The following is an 18876-nucleotide window of genomic DNA, read 5'->3' as shown; positions in this document are numbered from 1 at the left end:
CCTTCAGGCCTTGTGCCCTTCGCTAAGTGCCTTGTAAGAAGCTCCTGGCTAGTCTTCCTTTTTGCGGTGAAACAGCTATTTGGGCATGTTTTTGATAATACATCCAAAGAAATTCTACTGGAAAGCACCCCTTTTGCCATTTAAGAAAAAGAGTAAATGTTTTTTCTTTTTAAAGCTCTTTCTCCTCGCCTCCAGGCAATCACGGTGGCTTCCACCATCAGGTTCCATCGCATAGGGGGAATTGTTTTGCAATTCTCAAGGATCTGGCAGGAAGAGTGTTGAGACGAATGGGGGACTTCCTTAATAGCTCCAGGGTACAAACTGGAGTTCCTATCAAACATTTCTAAGAATCCAGAGAAAAAGAAAAAAAGTGATCATTGGGGTCCCCATGTAAGAACTGAGGTTGGGGTTTGATTCAGACCCATTTTTTTCATGGTGCCAAATCCAAATGGACATTCTGGATCTCAAAAATATAAATTCAGTGCCTGAATATAACCACTCTTTTTTTTTTTTTTTCGTATGGAGTCAATCCAAATCAGTTATCTCCATCCTACAAGGAGAACTTCTGGTGTCAATTGACATAAAAAATGCATACCTCCATATGCCTAATTCCTCACTCACTAGTAATATCTACTTTATAAGGTGGAAAATCTTAATTTTCAGTGCGTAGCTCTGCTTTCCGGTCCAGCTACTGCACCTTGAGTGTTTACTTAGGTTCTGGCCCCTCTTCTAGCCAGATTAAAGGCCCAAGGTATAACGGTTATGGTTGATCTGTTCTTGATAGACCAGTCGGTAGCCCGCTTAGACCAAAGTATGGTCACCACATTCAACTACCTGGAATATCTAGGTCAGATTCTCAACCTAGGAGAAATCTTCTTTAAAACCATGAAGAAGGCTAAAATACTTGGGTCCGATCATAGGTACACCCAGAAAAGGATATTCTTACCCCAGGCAAAGATCAGCGCCATAAAGGAACTGATTTAGGTGGTCGAAGCAAGGTGAATTTCTTCTATTCAACTTTGCATGAGGTTGTTGGGAAAGATTGTAGCTTAATTCGAGGCCATTCCTTATGCTCAGTTTCATTTGAGACTGCTGCAAAACAGTATCCTATTGGCTTGGAACAAAGGGTTCAAGCTCTACATTCCCAATGTGTCTGACTCCAAAGCCTACGGCCACATCACCCTGATGGCACCCAATCTCGTCTGATCATGGCGGCTAAGCAGGGTCGGGCCTGGTTAGTACCCGGATGAGAGACCACCTGGAAATACCAGGTGCTGTAGGCTGAGTGCGCCGGAGCCTCAGTCTATGGTTAATAATTAAAAATCTACTTCCTCCAGTAACCTGGGAAGTGGTAACAACATATGCCAACCTTTTTTGTTTAGGCTGGGGAACAGTCCTGGAAGAGGCAACTGTCTAAGAGAAGTGTCCCAGATCAGAAATGGCCTTGCCCATTAACATTGTAGAAATTCAGACAAAGCTTTTGGTCCTGAGGGCCTGAACGTTCAGTTTACGGTATTGTCCTGCCAGGACTCAATCCGACAATGCCACAGCAATGGCCTGTATTAATCACCAAGGGGGCACAAGAAGTTGTGCGGCCCAGAGAAAGGTGAATTTTATCCTATCTTGGGCAGAAAACAATGTACCTTGCCTATTGGCAGTCTTCATTCTAGGAATAGAAAATTGGCAGGCGGACTATTTGAGTCTCCAGTAGTTATTCCTGGGAGAATGGTCCCTTCACCCCGAAATCTTCCTGTCAAAAATGGGGGATCCCAGACATAGATCTGTTTGCGTCCAGGTTCAACAAAGAAATCTTCAACTTTGTGTCAAGAACAAAGGATCTGCTAGCATGCGGAACAGATGCCTTGCTATTCCCGTGGAATCGGTTCTCACTGATTTATGAATTCCCTCCTATTCTGCCTGCGTCCACTACTTCTTCGCAAGCAGGAAGGGAAGTCGTTGATTCTTGTGGCCCCTTGCGGGGCTCAGGAAAACTTGGTATGCAGAGATCGTAAAGATGGCAGTAGGGGACCCATGGACCCTACCACCATGGTCAGACCTTCTCTCGCAAGGTTCGGTGTTCCATCCTACTTTAAAAACACTAAATTTAATGGTCTAGCTATGAAGACCCATACTCTGAAGAAGCGTGGGCTTTCAGGTTCAGTAGTCTCTACCTTGGTTAATGCAAGAGAGCCGGCCTCCATAATTATATATTATGGAGTCTGGGAAACATGTCTCCTGGTGTGAAACCAGGAGTTTCACCCCAGGAAATAGGTCAAAGGTAGAATCCTTGACTCTCTGCAGATGGGGTGAGAAATAAGGCTGGCCTTGAGTGCTTTCTAAGGACAGGTCTCGGCCTTATAGGTATTATTTCAAGGATCACTTGCTTCACATTCTTTGGTTCATAACTTTATTCAGGGGGTAACACGGCTTAATCTCCGGTTAGGTAACCCCTGAACCCGTGGGACTTGAATTAAATTTTGTTGGCATTCCAAAACCTCCTTTTTTTGGGCAAATACAACATATTCCCTTGGTACTTTTTTTGACAAGGAAACAATTTTTTCTGGTAACCATATCTGCTGCAAGAAGGGTATCAGAACTGGCTGCTCTTTCTTGTAAAGAGCCATGTGTTTATTATTCAAGGATAAGGTAGTATTGCGTCCTCATCCTAACTTTTTACCAAAGGTAATATCAGGTTTTTATCTAAACCAGGATATTGTTCTACCATCATTTTTCTAGAACCCTGTTCTATGGAAGAAAAATGGGTGTTTTGTTCGTGTTGCCTGAAGGTCCTAAAAGAGGACAGGCAGCATCGAAATCTACTATTTCTAAATGGATTCAACAAGTAATCGTTCAAGCTTATGGTTTAAAGAGGTGGTTCTACCCTCTTAAATCAAAGTGCACTCCTCTAGGGCTGTTAGTGCTTCGTGGGCAGTGCATCACCAAGCCTCCATGGCTCAATTCTGCAAGACCGTAACTTGATCTTCAATCCCTATGTTTACCAGATTCTATCTGGTGGATGTAAAAAGACATGAGGATGTCGCCTTTGGGTGCAGTGTACTGCAGGCAGCAGTATAAATCCTCTGATCTCATGGTGCCCTACTTTGGTTGTGTCTCCCTCCCCTCAGTTGGCATTGCTCTGGGACATCCCACATAGTAATTGCTATGGCTCTGTGTCCCGTGATATATGATTAATTACCTGTAAAATCCTTTTCTTTTGAAGTACTTTATGGGACACGGAGGTCCCACCCCTCTTTCTAGTATAAATGTGTATTGCTTTGCTACAAAACTGAGATACTCCCAGTAGTGGGAGAGGTTATATAGGGAGGCAAGTTCCTGTTTAGGGTGTGCCAGTGTCCAGCACCTGATGGTGGACTATAACCCACATAGTAATTACTATGGATCTGTGTCCCGTGATGTACTTCAAAAGAAAAGGATTTTACAGGTAAGCTGTTATAAAAATCCTATTATTTACTTACCACATACCATTGATTTCTGAAAGTTCCATGTTCATTTCAAACTATTTGTGTACAGCATTTACTTTATAAAACTTAGTTTTTGTGAGACGTTGACTTTTTTTATGGCACTGTGCGTGCAAAAGGTTGCCTACCCCTGCTGTGAAAATGGTACAATGCCAAACAAGTATCCTTAATCTTATTTTGTTACAGAACATAGATTGCCTGTTTTATTCACTACTTCTGGCATATGGTACCTGATATATATATATTTTTTTCCTTAGTTCTTTCTTTCAGTTCTGTTAAAGACATGCTTGTAATACATACATAATATTTTTTTCTGTTCAGTCACCCTTATGGATGTCAAAATGGTGCCAAAATTACAGTGGATATAAAAAGTCTACACACCCCCTGTAAAAATACCAGGTTTTTCAGATGTAAAAAAACAGGCCAAGATCAATCCCCTCAGAATTTTTCTACCTTTTAATGTAGCCTACAGTATAATTTGTACAATTCAATTAAAAACAAAATTCACTTCACAGGGCTGTCCTATGCGTGTTAGTCACCCAAAAGAAGCTTCTGCCATGTTTGGGGTGCTATTAACTACTTAAAGCGGAGTTCCACACAAAAATTGAACTTTTTTTTTTCCTTCCCAATTCCGATGTTACATTTGGCACCTTTCGGGGGGTGGGGGGAGCAGATACCTGTCTAATACAGGTATTTAGTGCCCACTTATGGGCATAAATACCAATGCCACCTGCGGGTATCCACGCCAGTTCCCATCCCCCCCCCGCTGTCTTCTGGGAGATACACGAGTCCCGGGAGGCAGCAGGGACCAGTGGAAACGTGCAGCGCGAGTCTCGCTTGTGCATTAGGGAACCAGGAAGAGAAGCTGGAAGGCTTCACTTCCTGATTCCCTTTCCGAAGATGGTGGTGGCAGCACCCGAGAGCTGATGGACAGACCGGCTTTGGGTACCAACATCTCCAGGGGTCCTGGACAGGCAAGTGTCCATATTTTAAAAGGAGACAGCTGCTTACTTAAAAAAAAAAACTACTTAAAATAAAAAATAATAAAAAATGGCAGAACTCTGCTTTAAGGACCGTCCGTCATCATTATATGTCGCTAAATACCATTATGGCAGCAGCTAGCTGCCATAACCCTGTTATTTTTAAAAACACCTGGCGATCCTCTTTCAGATAAAAGTGGTCTCAGTGGTGGATTCACCATGTGATCACTTTTATTGGGGGCAAGAGAGGCCTCCTCCCGCCATGCTCCAGTCCTCATCAAAACGATCATCTCTGTTCCCCTCACTGCCTGGATGCTGAGTGAGGGAAAAATGGCCCCCACTCGGCTCCATAGCATTGGAGGGCGGATGCCTAATGCTCCTAAAGGGGACATTTTTTTTTTTTTTGTAAAAACAAAACAGACACTTATGTTATTGCATTTTAGTGTAAATATGAGATCTGAGGTCTTTTTGACCCCAGATCTCACATTTAAGAGACCCTGTCATGCTTTTTTTTCTATTACAAGGAATGTTTACATTCCTTGTAATAGGAATAAAAGTGACCCGATTTTTTTTTTTTTAAAGGACAGAGAAAAAATAAGTAAAATAAATAAAATTTCAAGCGCCACGTCCCACTGAGCTCGCGTGCAGAAGCGGATGCATACGCAAGTAGTGCTCGCATACGAAAACGGTGTTGAAACCACACGTGAGGTATCGCCGCAATCACTTTAATTGTAACTCAAAACTAGTAACCTGTAGAAATTTTTAAATGTCACCTATGGAGATTTTTAAGGGCAAAAGTTTGTCGCCATTCCACAAGCGGGCGCAATTTTAAAGCATGACATGTTGGGTATCAATTTACTCGGCGTAACATTTATCTTTCACAAAATAAAAATAAATTGGGTTAACTTTACTGTTGTCTTATTTTTTAAGTCAAAAAAGTATATTTTCCAAAAGATTTGCGCCTGTAAGACTGCTGCACAAATACGTTGTGACATAAAGTATTGCAACGACTGACATTTTAATCTCTAGGGTGTCTGAAAAAAAAAAAAATATATATATATATATAAATAATGTTTGGGGGTTCTAAGTAATTTTCTAGCAAAAAAAAAAAAATATATATTTTAACTTGTAAACACAGAGTCTGAAAAATAGGCCTGGTTTTTAAGCAGTTAAAAATAATGGCACTCAAATGTGTGTTTTGCCACGATTTTAAATCGCGTAATGCAAATGGGGCCTAAAGGGGGGAAAAATAGACTTTCAATAGCCACTTGTGGACCACCTGCCCACAATTTACTGGTACGTCGCTGCCTGTTTCCATGTTTAGGGCACACAACCTCTGCCTACACCCACTGTGATTGTACACAGCAGGTCCTGGCCAGTGATTCATGTCTGGGACCTGCTGAGCGGCTGTGTACAATTAACACAGGGGTTTGTCAAGAGGGAACAATGTCTCTTTCTTATACCTGCAAAGCAAGGATAAAAAACACAGATCTTTAGTAAAAAGCAGCACATATTACACATTGTTGTGCACACAGTAAACCCTTTGAATGCCCTGTCCCAGACAGTGTATAGTATTACAGTATACTGTATATACCATAGTTTATAGCCACTATAACTTTCACGCAAACCAATCAATATACAATATACACATATTGGATATTTTTTTTTTTTTACCTAAGACATGTAGCAGAATACATTTTGGCCTAAATGTTATGAAAAAAAAAATGTTGTTTTTACTTTTTTTTATTGGCTATGTTTCTTTCTCATACATCACGGGACACAGAGACTCCGTAATTACTGATGAGTAGTGATGGCCGAACGGTTCGCCCGGCGGTCGTTTCGCGGCGAATTTCCGACATTCGCGGTCCGCACGTTCGAACGCCTTTTTCCGTCGTTCGCCGCGGCGGACTTACGTGTTTAATGTATACAAGAACTTTAACCTTTGGTGACACGTTTATCATGTGATACAGGACAGCCAATTGAGACATGACAGCACATGGACACTTGTACATTCCCCCTAACCTATAAATACACCCGATCCGGTGGCCATTTTACATTCTTTCTTCTGTTAAGATAGGGACAGGTTCCTGTGTGGAGTAGGGAGAGATAAACCACTAGCTATTTGGTACACAAAAGTTCTTTTCAGGACTGGTATAGGTGTTAGGTGTTGATAGGTTTGCTGTGCTGCTGATTCTTGCAGCAGCCTGAGTGTCTTTTGTTAGTTTAGAGAAAGGGAAAGGACGGTGTATGCTACAGGGACAGCCAGATTAGTCTTTCATCATCATCATCATCATCATCATCATTAGCTGTTACTATCAAGGTCCACAAAAGAGCTGTTCCAGTAACCACTAATCGTTCTCTTTTTTTGCCAATTTGTATAGGGACAGGAAGGAAGCAGTGTTGTCAGGCAGTGAGGGTAATTTTAAAGACTTGCTGTTATTATTAGTTCCACAAAGGTTCTTTTCAGGACTGGTATCAGTGGTACAGTAATAGGCTTGTACATGTATAATATTCTTTCTTCCAAATATAGAAAGGATATTATACTTGACTGCTGCCCTTCTGCTGCAGTCTGCTAAACATTCACAACTCACTTGTTCCACAAAAGTTCTTATAAGGACTGGTAACTTGGTATAGGGTGCTACGGTACATAGGCTTGAGTGCGGTACAGTCTGCTGTTCTGTAAGGACCGCTATCGGTCCACAATAGATAGGGTTGACGTGCACCACTGCTGACCGCTGCCCTATACTGCAGCAGTCCTTCAGCGGTATAGGGACTGACGTACAGTCTGCTAATCACTAACACACAACCTGCTTGTTCCACAAAAGTTCTTATAAGGACTGGTAACTTGGTATAGGGTGCTACGGTACATAGGCTTGAGTGCGGTACAGTCTGCTGTTCTGTAAGGACCGCTATCGGTCCACAATAGATAGGGTTGACGTGCACCACTGCTGACCGCTGCCCTATACTGCAGCAGTCCTTCAGCGGTATAGGGACTGACGTACAGTCTGCTAAACACTAATACACAACCTGCTTGGTCCACAAAAGTTCTTATAAGGACTGGTAACTTGGTATAGGGTGCTACGGTACATAGGCTTGAGTGCGGTACAGTCTGCTGTTCTGTAAGGACCGCTATCGGTCCACAATAGATAGGGTTGACGTGCACCACTGCTGACCGCTCACCTATACTGCAGCAGTCCTTCAGCGGTATAGGGACTGACGTACAGTCTGCTAATCACTAACACACAACCTGCTTGTTCCACAAAAGTTCTTATAAGGACTGGTAACTTGGTATAGGGTGCTACGGTACATAGGCTTGAGTGCGGTACAGTCTGCTGTTCTGTAAGGACCGCTATCGGTCCACAATAGATAGGGTTGACGTGCACCACTGCTGACCGCTGCCCTATACTGCAGCAGTCCTTCAGCGGTATAGGGACTGACGTACAGTCTGCTAAACACTAATACACAACCTGCTTGGTCCACAAAAGTTCTTATAAGGACTGGTAACTTGGTATAGGGTGCTACGGTACATAGGCTTGAGTGCGGTACAGTCTGCTGTTCTGTAAGGACCGCTATCGGTCCACAATAGATAGGGTTGACGTGCACCACTGCTGACCGCTCACCTATACTGCAGCAGTCCTTCAGCGGTATAGGGACTGACGTACAGTCTGCTAATCACTAACACACAACCTGCTTGTTCCACAAAAGTTCTTATAAGGACTGGTAACTTGGTATAGGGTGCTACGGTACATAGGCTTGAGTGCGGTACAGTCTGCTGTTCTGTAAGGACCGCTATCGGTCCACAATAGATAGGGTTGACGTGCACCACTGCTGACCGCTGCCCTATACTGCAGCAGTCCTTCAGCGGTATAGGGACTGACGTACAGTCTGCTAATCACTAACACACAACCTGCTTGTTCCACAAAAGTTCTTATAAGGACTGGTAACTTGGTATAGGGTGCTACGGTACATAGGCTTGAGTGCGGTACAGTCTGCTGTTCTGTAAGGACCGCTATCGGTCCACAATAGATAGGGTTGACGTGCACCACTGCTGACCGCTGCCCTATACTGCAGCAGTCCTTCAGCGGTATAGGGACTGACGTACAGTCTGCTAAACACTAATACACAACCTGCTTGGTCCACAAAAGTTCTTATAAGGACTGGTAACTTGGTATAGGGTGCTACGGTACATAGGCTTGAGTGCGGTACAGTCTGCTGTTCTGTAAGGACCGCTATCGGTCCACAATAGATAGGGTTGACGTGCACCACTGCTGACCGCTCACCTATACTGCAGCAGTCCTTCAGCGGTATAGGGACTGACGTACAGTCTGCTAATCACTAACACACAACCTGCTTGTTCCACAAAAGTTCTTATAAGGACTGGTAACTTGGTATAGGGTGCTACGGTACATAGGCTTGAGTGCGGTACAGTCTGCTGTTCTGTAAGGACCGCTATCGGTCCACAATAGATAGGGTTGACGTGCACCACTGCTGACCGCTGCCCTATACTGCAGCAGTCCTTCAGCGGTATAGGGACTGACGTACAGTCTGCTAAACACTAATACACAACCTGCTTGGTCCACAAAAGTTCTTATAAGGACTGGTAACTTGGTATAGGGTGCTACGGTACATAGGCTTGAGTGCGGTACAGTCTGCTGTTCTGTAAGGACCGCTATAGGTCCACAATAGATAGGGTTGACGTGCACCACTGCTGACCGCTCACCTATACTGCAGCAGTCCTTCAGCGGTATAGGGACTAAGAGTTTTGTCACAGGGTCATTTAAAAAATGACATGCAGAGGAAGAGGCAGGCCCTTCCGCAGGGGTGGTAGGGGTAGGGCAGGAGCAACAGGCTTGAGCCAAAGTGGGAAGTTGCAGAAGGTGCGTTCAATTACTTTAAAGGATGCACCAGACTTGGTTGAGTGGCTCGCTCAGCCTTACTCTTCTGCACCCTCCTCATCCTCTCGATCTGCACCCTCTTCTTCACTCTCTGCTATGTGCACCCCCAAAGACACTACCACCAACAACACGACCACCACCACCACCACCACATACCTTCCGCTTGAGTCACTGGAATTATTTTCCGATCCATATCAAGAGGACATTTCTGATGCGCAGCCACTCTTGGTATTGGATCAGGAAGAGGAGGTAGCAACAAGCGCTACTCAGCAGTCTGACGCCAGTACCCAGATCAGCCCAAGGAGGAGGTTGGTCCCCGGTGTTGCTGCCTACTCCGAGATCTCTACTTATAGCGGTGGGGAAGGTGACGTTGATGATGACGTGTCTAGTGATGTCACGTGGGTGCCCACAAGAGAGGAAGAGGAGGGGAGTTCAGAGGGAGATATGGACCAGCAGATAGGGAGGAGAAGCAGCAATGACTTACATTGCACAGCAGGGACAAAGCAGACTGCAAATGTATCAGGAGCGAGTCATCGACCATGTACGGTCACATCTGGCGCTCCCAGGACACCGGCACATGGCTCCGCAGTGTGGGCTTTTTTTAACGTGTCCGCTGCTGACAATAGCGTTGCCATCTGCAATCTTTGCAGTCAACGCGTTAGTCGCGGTAAGCCCAATACTCACCTAGGGACGACCGCCTTAAGAAGGCACATGAGCAGCCATCACCGAGCCCAGTGGGAGCAACGGAACACACAAAGCCACACTGCAGGCTCTCACCGTCCAGCCTCGTCTTCTACTTCTCCTTCTCCTCTCTCCTCACAATTGTCCTCCACTCCACCTTCCATCACGCCAAGCTCACATTTTTCTGCAAAAAGGCAGGCTTCCGTGGGCCTAATGTTTGAGCGTAAAAAAATGATGATGCCGGATAACCCTCTTGCCCAACGGTTGGCGGCTGGCTTGTCAGAACTCATAGCCCGCCAACTACTGCCATATAAACTGGTGGACTCGGAGGCCTTTCGCAAATTTGTGGCCATTGGAACACCACAATGGAAGGTCCCAGGAAGGAAGTATTTCTCAGAGAAGGGCATCCCAGAGCTATATGGCCATGTTCAGCGGCAAGTGAATGTATCTCTGGCACACAGTGTCGGTGCCAAGATACATCTGACCACAGACACGTGGTCTAGCAAACACGGGCAGGGAAGGTATATCAGTTTTACTGCCCACTGGGTGAACCTTCTGACGGCCGTCAAGCATGTAACCCGTGGCACCCGTGTAGATTTGGTTTTACCGCCACGGATTGCATGCAGGCCTGACTCTTCTTCTCCTCCTCCTACTCCATCCTCCTCCCTCTCCTCCTCAGCTGCCTCCTCCTTTTCCGCTGCTAGCGTCTCTTCCACTGCACCGCCCAAGCTCCCCAGAACCTATTCCACATGCCAGGTGAGACGTTGCCATGCCGTGCTGCGTCTGTTGTGCCTGGAAGCAAAGAGCCACACTGGCCCGGCACTCCTTTCAGCTTTGCGTTCACAGGCAGATGAGTGGCTAACACCGCTCAATTTGACAGTTGGTAAAGTGGTGTGTGACAACGGTGCCAATCTGCTTAGCGCATTGAAACAGGGCAAAATCACGCACGTGCCGTGCATGGCACACGTCTTAAACTTGGTCGTGCAGCGATTCCTTGTCAAATACCCTGGGGTCCAGGACATCTTGCGGCAGGCAAGGAAAATCTCGGCCCATTTCAGAAGATCTTACACGGCCATGGCTCGCCTTGCTGACATTCAGCGGCGACACCATCTGCCGGTCAGACGTCTTATTTGCGATTGCCCGACGCGATGGAACTCAACCTTCTATATGCTTGATAGGCTGCTCCAGCAGAAACGTGCAGTTAACGTCTACCTGTATGAACTCTGCGAAAGAAACGGTTCTGGGGAGCTGGGTTTTTTTTCACCGCGCCAGTGGCTGCTCATGCGCGACACATGCAGACTTCTGCGGCCATTTGAGGAGATCACCAAACTGGTCAGTCGCAGCCATGGCGCCATCAGTGACATGGTACCTTATGCCTTCTTTCTGGAGCGTGCATTGCGTCGTGTCATTGATCAGGCTGTGGAGGAGCAGGAGCGGGAAGATGAGGAAGTCGCAATGCTGGATGAATTCCCAGGGGGGGCTACTCTATCTGAGACAAGTCAACAACAGGAGTCTGATGAGGAGTCAGAGGAGGATGGTGCCGGGGCGGATGAGCAGGAGCAAGAAGAGCATGCTTTAAACCTTTCTGGGATCCCTGTTGTGCGAGGATGGGGAGAGGAGAATGAAGAGGACGACATTATCCTGGATGATGAGCAGGAGCCAGGCCACCACACCGCTTCCACTTTAGTGCAAATGGGGGCCTTCATGCTCCAGTGTTTTAATAGGGACCCCCGTATAAAAAGCATGAGGGTCAAGGACCAGTACTGGGTGGCAACGTACTTAGACCCCCGGTACAAACACAAAATGGCGGAAATGTTACCGCCGTCGCAGAGGGCTGTCAGAATGCAGCACTTCCAGGCCTTGCTTCGAGAAATGCTGCATTCTGCTTTTGCGTGCGCTGGCAGAGGAGCAATTCCCACTCCCAGAGAAGGATTTGCGGGTACCAATCCAACAGCGCCTGCAAGAAGAGGCCGGTTTGAAGATGTGTTGGTGACTTCGGATATGAGGTCATTCTTTCAGCCGACCCATCGACAGGTGTCATCCGGATCCAGCATCAGGGAACGCCTAGACCGTCAGGTGTCCGACTACATTGGGTTAACGGCCGATGTGGACGCTCTGAGGAGTGATGAACCCCTAGACTACTGGGTGGGCAGGCTTGACCTCTGGCCAGAGCTTGCCCAATTTGCAATCGAACTGTTGGCTTGCCCCTCATCCAGTGTCCTGTCCGAAAGGACGTTCAGCGCAGCAGGGGGGATTGTGACCGATAAGCGTACTCGCCTAGCTCACCACAGTGTTAACTACCTCACATTTCTAAAAATGAATGAGGCATGGATCTCGGAGGAATTCAACACATGTGACCAGTAGACCATGTATATGTCTATAAACTATTTTTTTAATCAAGCACACAGACCTTCTTAATTCATTTGGCTCACTTCCTTGACCCAAAAAAGCACACCGTACTATATGCCCCTACCCTCCTCTTTGAAGAGGTTGAGCGGTGTCATATTTCTACTGGGGCTGCTTATGATATCCCTGTGCTGTGCTGACTTCCTCCTGGGGGTTCTTATTATGAAGGGATCACACTATCCCTGTGCTGTGCTGACTTCCTCCTGGGGGTTCTTATTATGAGGGGATCACACCATCCCTGTGCTGTGCTGACTTCCTCCTGGGGCTGCTTACGGTGCTGCTGTCAGTGCTGTATGTCACGGTGCTGCTGTCAGCGCTGTATGTCACGGTGCTGCTGTCAGCGCTGTATGTCACGGTGCTGCTGTCAGCGCTGTATGTCACGGTGCTGCTGTCAGCGCTGTATGTCACGGTGCTGCTGTCAGCGCTGTATGTCACGGTGCTGCTGTCAGCGCTGTATGTCACGGTGCTGCTGTCAGCGCTGTATGTCACGGTGCTGCTGTCAGCGCTGTATGTCACGGTGCTGCTGTCAGCGCTGTATGTCACGGTGCTGCTGTCAGTGCTCTGTATTACGGTGCTGCTGTCAGATGCCTCTATCACGGTGCATGTGTCATTCCGGTATGTCACGCTGCTGGTGATCATCTCCTGCACCCTCTTCTTTGCCTACCCTGGTCCCTGACCTTCCCTCTCCTCCATTGCCTTCATTAGCTCCATAGTCCTGAATTGTTAGAACAATTTCCCAAATAAAATAAAAATGCTTGTAGTTATCGATCCCAAATTCACCTCATACATGTATTATGTCATTGTCCAGATGGTGGGACTACGTTTTACCCCCTAATAATTACCACGTGGCCGCAAATTCGACATGAAGGTTTGCAAAGTTCGCCTCCCATTGAAGTCAATGGGGCCCGCGGCGAACGGTCGGTTTCGCGAACGTTTGGGTCCGTTCGCATTTCGCGTTCGCGAAACGTCCCGTCGGAAGTTCGTCCATCACTACTGATGAGTTATAGGGTATCACTAGGTGATTGGACACTGGCACACCCTACACAGGAAGTTCAATCCCCCATATAACCCCTCCCCCTACTGGAGGTACCTCAGTTTTTTCGCCAGTGTCTTAGGTGTTGGTCACAAGTAAGATGTGCTGTGCTGAACTCCGCTGGAATATCCTTACTGGGGCCAGCTATGCAACTGGATCCATTCAAAGTGTCTTTTTCCAGGCCGAATTGGATGGTACCCGGGCCTCATGTCCAATGAAACAAGGTTTTACCTGTAACTCTTTTTAAAAAGCTGGACCCTGGGCCCAGTATTTGTTTTTTTCAGCCATATTCCTGGCAGGGTGCCTTACGGGCCCAGAACTACGGATCCCCCTATTCAAGGGGGCCCCAGTCTCTGAAGGTTTTTTTTTTCTAATGGAGCCCACCATGAGAGGTGAAGATTGGGTCTGTTATTCAGACCCTGCAGCTGGATAAGGTAAGGGAGACTCCTCAAGAATTTTTCTAATTCTAGTATGTTTTTTCCTTTTAAGTAAATGTATGCTATGCCTATAGTCACCACTGGGGGCTTCCAAAAGCACATACCTTTCATGCCTGACTGTCTGCTTGGTGTCTACGCTCTATGCTCCTCCAGCCATGCTCCAGGAAGGCTGAAGGTAAGGGTTTTTTTTCCTTCTGGGTTTCTCTCTCCACGGATTAGGGGACTGAGACATGCCTGGGCAGAGAGCGGTAACATACCGCACCACCCACCGCCGTTTTCCGCTGCCATTACAGCGGCTTCACATCCACCAGCCCTTCCCTCTCCTCTGCCCCAGCCTCCCCTCCATGCTTGCCAGCATGGTTAGAGTCTCTGCTCGCATGGGAAACGCTCGTTTTTAAAATACGAGCGGGGGTGGGGGCGAAAGTGGTCGGAGAAGGGGGGGCGGAGCACTAGGCTACACAGGTTTTAAAGTGCACTCTTTTTCAGATGCACACAGCCTATGGAGGGACACAGAGCTGACAGGCGCATGTGAGGGTGGAGGACACAGGCATTCCCAGGCAGCATTTACTTAGGCACCAGACGGAGTCTTGGTAGCAGCGGTAGTTGCTGAACTACAGTACTCAGCATTCAGTGCATTTTTTTGTGGTACCTCTACCTTTTGTTGCTTTGCACTATGGGTAGAAGAGGTCCAATTCCCCCAAAGAATAGGGGCTCTAAGGGGTTCCCTTCAGGCTCTGAGGACCCCCACTCTGCAGCACCTTCCCCCCCTGCAGGGTCCGGGGAGGCTGGCCAGGGAGAGCCGTGGGGGTCAGGGGCTGTAGCTGCTTCTGGCACTTCAGCCCCTGTGTACATTACACAGGAGGTTTTTTCCTCAACCATAAATGGTTTAGAGGAAAGATTAGTGGCCTTAAACGCATCTTCACTCAGTGGAAGAAAACGCACTAGGTCCCCTCTGTCACCCAGGACCCTCAGAGTGAGGAACTCCGGGATAAAGGAAGAGGAATCTAGTAGAGAAGGGCCCGCTTCAGCTTCTCTGGATGAGAAGATGGTGCAAATTCTTGCAGGATTGGTCCGTTCCACATTTAAGTTACCCGTACCTGAGTTAAAGAACCCACTTCTTCTCTGGGTTCACTGAAATCTCATCAAACTGCACATGCTTTTCCTGTTTATAGTTTGCTGGAAAAGTTTATCTATTCTGAGTGGGATCACCCAGATGAACATTTTTTTCCCTCCTAAAAAGTTTTCTACACTTTATCCTATGGAGGAAAAATTTACTAAGATGTGGGGTATACCGGCAGTTGATGCCGCCATTTCCTCCGTAAACAAAAGCCTGACTTGTCCTGTTGACAACGCTCAGATGCTTAGGGATCCAACTGATAAGAAAATGGAATTCCTATTAAAAAATGTTTTCTGCTTGGCAGGTTCAGTAGCTCAACCTGCAGTGGCAGCAATTGGAGTCTGTCAATATTTGAGAGACCATATTAAACAGGTGCTTAAAGCTTTACCTGTACAGCAAGCCCGGGGATTAGCTAACCTACCAGCGGCTTTGTGTTTTGCTGTTGATGCTATCAGAGATTCTATCCTTCAGACCTCTCGCCTTATGCTTGGATTGGTACACATGCGTAGAATCTTATGGCTGAAAAATTGGTCAGCCCAATCACCATGTAAGAAACCCCTGGCAGGATTTCCCTTTCGTGGTGCAAAACTGTTTGGAGAGGATTTGGACAATTATATCCAAAGGATCTCTAGTGGGATACCAGTCAAGAAAAGGAGTAAACGTCCCTCCATTAAACGGTCGCTTTCTCCAGTGCCAGGGTCATCAGCCTCCAGGCAGTCACGATGGCCTCCTCCATCAGGCTTAAAGGTTAAAACTCACAGTCAACCCCAGGGACAAAAGAAGTCCTGGGGGAGAATGTCTTCAAGACAAAACGCTAAGACCTCCTTATGAAGGGGCGCCCCCACTCACTTGAGTGGGGGGGAAGACTACTAAAGTTCTCAGGGCTCTGGCAGGAGGAATTTCGGGACAAATGGGTGGTCTCCAAAAATAACTCTAGGTTACAAACTAGAATTCCGAGAATTCCCTTCTCGGTTCCTCAGATCAAATGTACCCAGAGAAAAAGAAGTCTCTCCTTCTAGCGTTGTAGCGACTATTGTCGCAAAAAGTTATCATGGTAGTTCCCATGCAAGAGCAGGGAATGGGGTTTTATTCAAACCTTTTCATGACACCAAAGCCAAACGGAGATGTCAGACTCATTCTAGATCTCAAAGATCTAAATCGATTTCTAAAGATACGGTCCTTTCGCATGGAATCGATCCGATCGGTAGTCTCCATCCTACAAGGATAGACATCAAGAATGCGTACCTGCATGTACCTATTTTCCCTGCTCATCAAAAATTCCTGCGTTTCAAAGTAGAAAAATTGCACTTTCCGTTTTAGCTCTGCCTTTCGGGCTAGTTACTGCACCTCGGGTGTTTACAAAGATCTTGGCCCCTCCTCTGGCCAGATTAAGGGCCCAAGGTATAACAATAATAGCATACCTAGACGACTTGCTCTTGATAGACCGGTCGGTAGCCCGTCTGGACCAAAATTTGGTCACCACAATCAACTACCTGGAATGCTTAGGTTGGGTCCTCAACTTAGCCCTTGTACACACGGTCGGAACATTCTGACAACAAAATCCAAAGGTGATCTTGGGTTTTCATCTAAACCAAGATATTGTTCTGCCTTCCTTTTTTCCAAATCCCTGCTCTATAGAAGAGAAGTCACTACATTCTTTGGATGTAGTGAGAGCAGTCAAAGCCTATCTGGAACCGACTGCTCAGGTTTGCAAAAAGGATGTTTTGTTCGTATGCCAGAGGGTCCTAAGGCTGGATTCTCACCTATGCAGTTTTAGTGTTTTTTGCATTTTGCAGATTTGCACAACAGTCCATTAACCATGGTTTCCTATGGAACACGTTCTGTAGTGCAAATCTGCAAAATGCAAAAAGCACTAAAAATGCATAGGTGTGAATCCAGCCTAAGAGAGGACAGGCAGCGTCAAAATCTACCATTGCTAAATGGATTAGACAGGTAATTGTTCAAGCTTATGGTTTGAAGCAAAAGATTCCGCCTTTTCAGATCAAGGTGCACTCCACTAGGGCTATTAGTGCTTCGTGCGCGGTGCATCATCAGGCCTCCATGGCTCAAATCTGCAAGGCCTCAACCTGGTCATCAGTCCGTACATTCACCAAATTTTATCAGGTGGATGTGAGAAGGCATAAGGACATCGCCTTTGGGCGTAGTGTGCTGCAGGTAGCGGTACAGGGTCCTCAGGTCTGATTACACCCTATGTTGTGTGGTTCCCCTCCCCTCAGATAGCATTGCTCTGGGACATCTCATCAGTAGTCACTGTGTCCCGTGATGTACAAGAAAGAAAATAAGATTTTTATAACAGCTTACCTGTAACATCCTTTTCTTTTGAGGTACATCACTGGACACAGAGGTCCCTCCCCTTTCTAATACACTTATATTGCTTTGCTACAAAACTGAGGTTATATGAGGGATTGAACTTTCTGTCTAGGGTGTGCCAGTGTCCAATCACCTAGTGATACCCTATAACCCATCAGTAATTACTGAGTCTCTGTGTCCCGTGATGTACCTCAAAAGAAAAGGATTTTACAGGTAAGCTGTTATACAAATCCTATTTTTTTAGCAGAAAATAAAAAATATTATTTTTTCATTTATATAATAAAAAAATAAAAATGAAAAATGAAAAAAACAGTAGTGATCAAATACCACCAAAATAAAGCTCTATTTGTGTAAAAAAAAATATATATATATCAATATATCTTGGGTACAGCTTTGCATGACTGCACAATCACCAGTTAAATTAGCACAGTGCCAAAAAGTAAAACATGGCCTGGTCATGAAGGAGTTAAAATTTTCAGGCGCTGAAGTGAATAATTTGGTTGCTTAAATATGCACATCTTTAACCGCTTCAATACTGGGCACTTTTACCCCCTTCCTGCCCAGGCCAATTTTCAGCTTTCAGTGCTGTTGCACCTTCAATGACAGCTGCATAGTCATCTGCTAAAAAATAAATTAAAAAAAGACAGAAAAAAATGTTTTATTTTGTAAATAAGTGATTTTTCTCCATCACTGATGTGCGCTGATGAGGCTGCACTGATGAAGAGGCACTAATATGTAGCACTGATGAGCAGGCACTAAAAGGCATCACTGATGCCACTGATCTGCATTCCTCACCTCACGCGCTGTCAGTATGAGGAGCGGAAAGCCGATAACCGACATTTTGTTATTTACATGTGATCAAGTGTGATTGGACACAGCTGATTACATGGGTAAAGAGTTGTGTCATCAGTGCTTTACCTAGATTGGGGATGCATCATGTCCCGGGACACAGTGTGCCGCCAATTCCAATTGCCACGCTGCGTTCCCCTGCAGGCAACCACCCCACAGCTGTCATTTCCCTATACTTTCATGAAGCATCTTTTGATTTTATGACCGCTTTCAGTCTTTGGGGGGGGGGGGGGGTCTGGGAGTAGTCTATCGTAGTCTATCTGCATGGCACATCTTGCCTTGAGAATCTTAGCTCACTCTTCCTTGCAGAAATGCTCCAAGCCTGTCAAATTGTGAGGGAATCTCCTGTGCACGGCCCTTTTCAGGACAGCCCACAGATTTTTTTAATTGCAGTTTTTGGTAATGTCACTGTTGTGTCATATTTTCTCCTTTTCTTGATGACTGTCTTCACTGTATCTATGGTATATCTAATGCCCTGGAATTTTTTTGTACCCTTATCCTGACTGATACCTTCCAACAATGAGATTACTTAATGCTTTGTAAGTTCTTTGAAGACCATAACTTTTTCTGTAAGAGGCAACTGAGTAAATGTCAGAAAGATCCCACTATAACAGCTGAACTTTATGTGGGCTTAATCAGAGTCATCTTCATTGATGGAAGGTATGTAG

The 18876-nt window shown here is 46.0% G+C and overlaps 1 protein-coding gene and 1 pseudogene across 11 annotated transcripts in view; one reads left to right on the top strand and one right to left on the bottom strand.

Moving 5' to 3' along the window:
- Positions 1–18876, bottom strand: part of ABI3BP (ABI family member 3 binding protein) — a 465661-nt gene that overhangs the window by 5946 nt on the left and 440839 nt on the right. The gene's annotated exons all lie outside the window — the stretch shown is intronic.
- On the top strand, positions 1165–1283 carry LOC143984911 (5S ribosomal RNA; annotated as a pseudogene).

This window comes from Lithobates pipiens, unplaced genomic scaffold (assembly GCF_037356315.1).
Source record: "Lithobates pipiens isolate NorthernLeopardFrog02 unplaced genomic scaffold, aLitPip1_a1.2 Scaffold_16, whole genome shotgun sequence".
Taxonomy (NCBI): Eukaryota; Metazoa; Chordata; class Amphibia; order Anura; family Ranidae; genus Lithobates; species Lithobates pipiens.
Note: the sequence above shows the minus strand (reverse complement) of the source record. Positions and strands in the feature narration are given on the sequence as shown.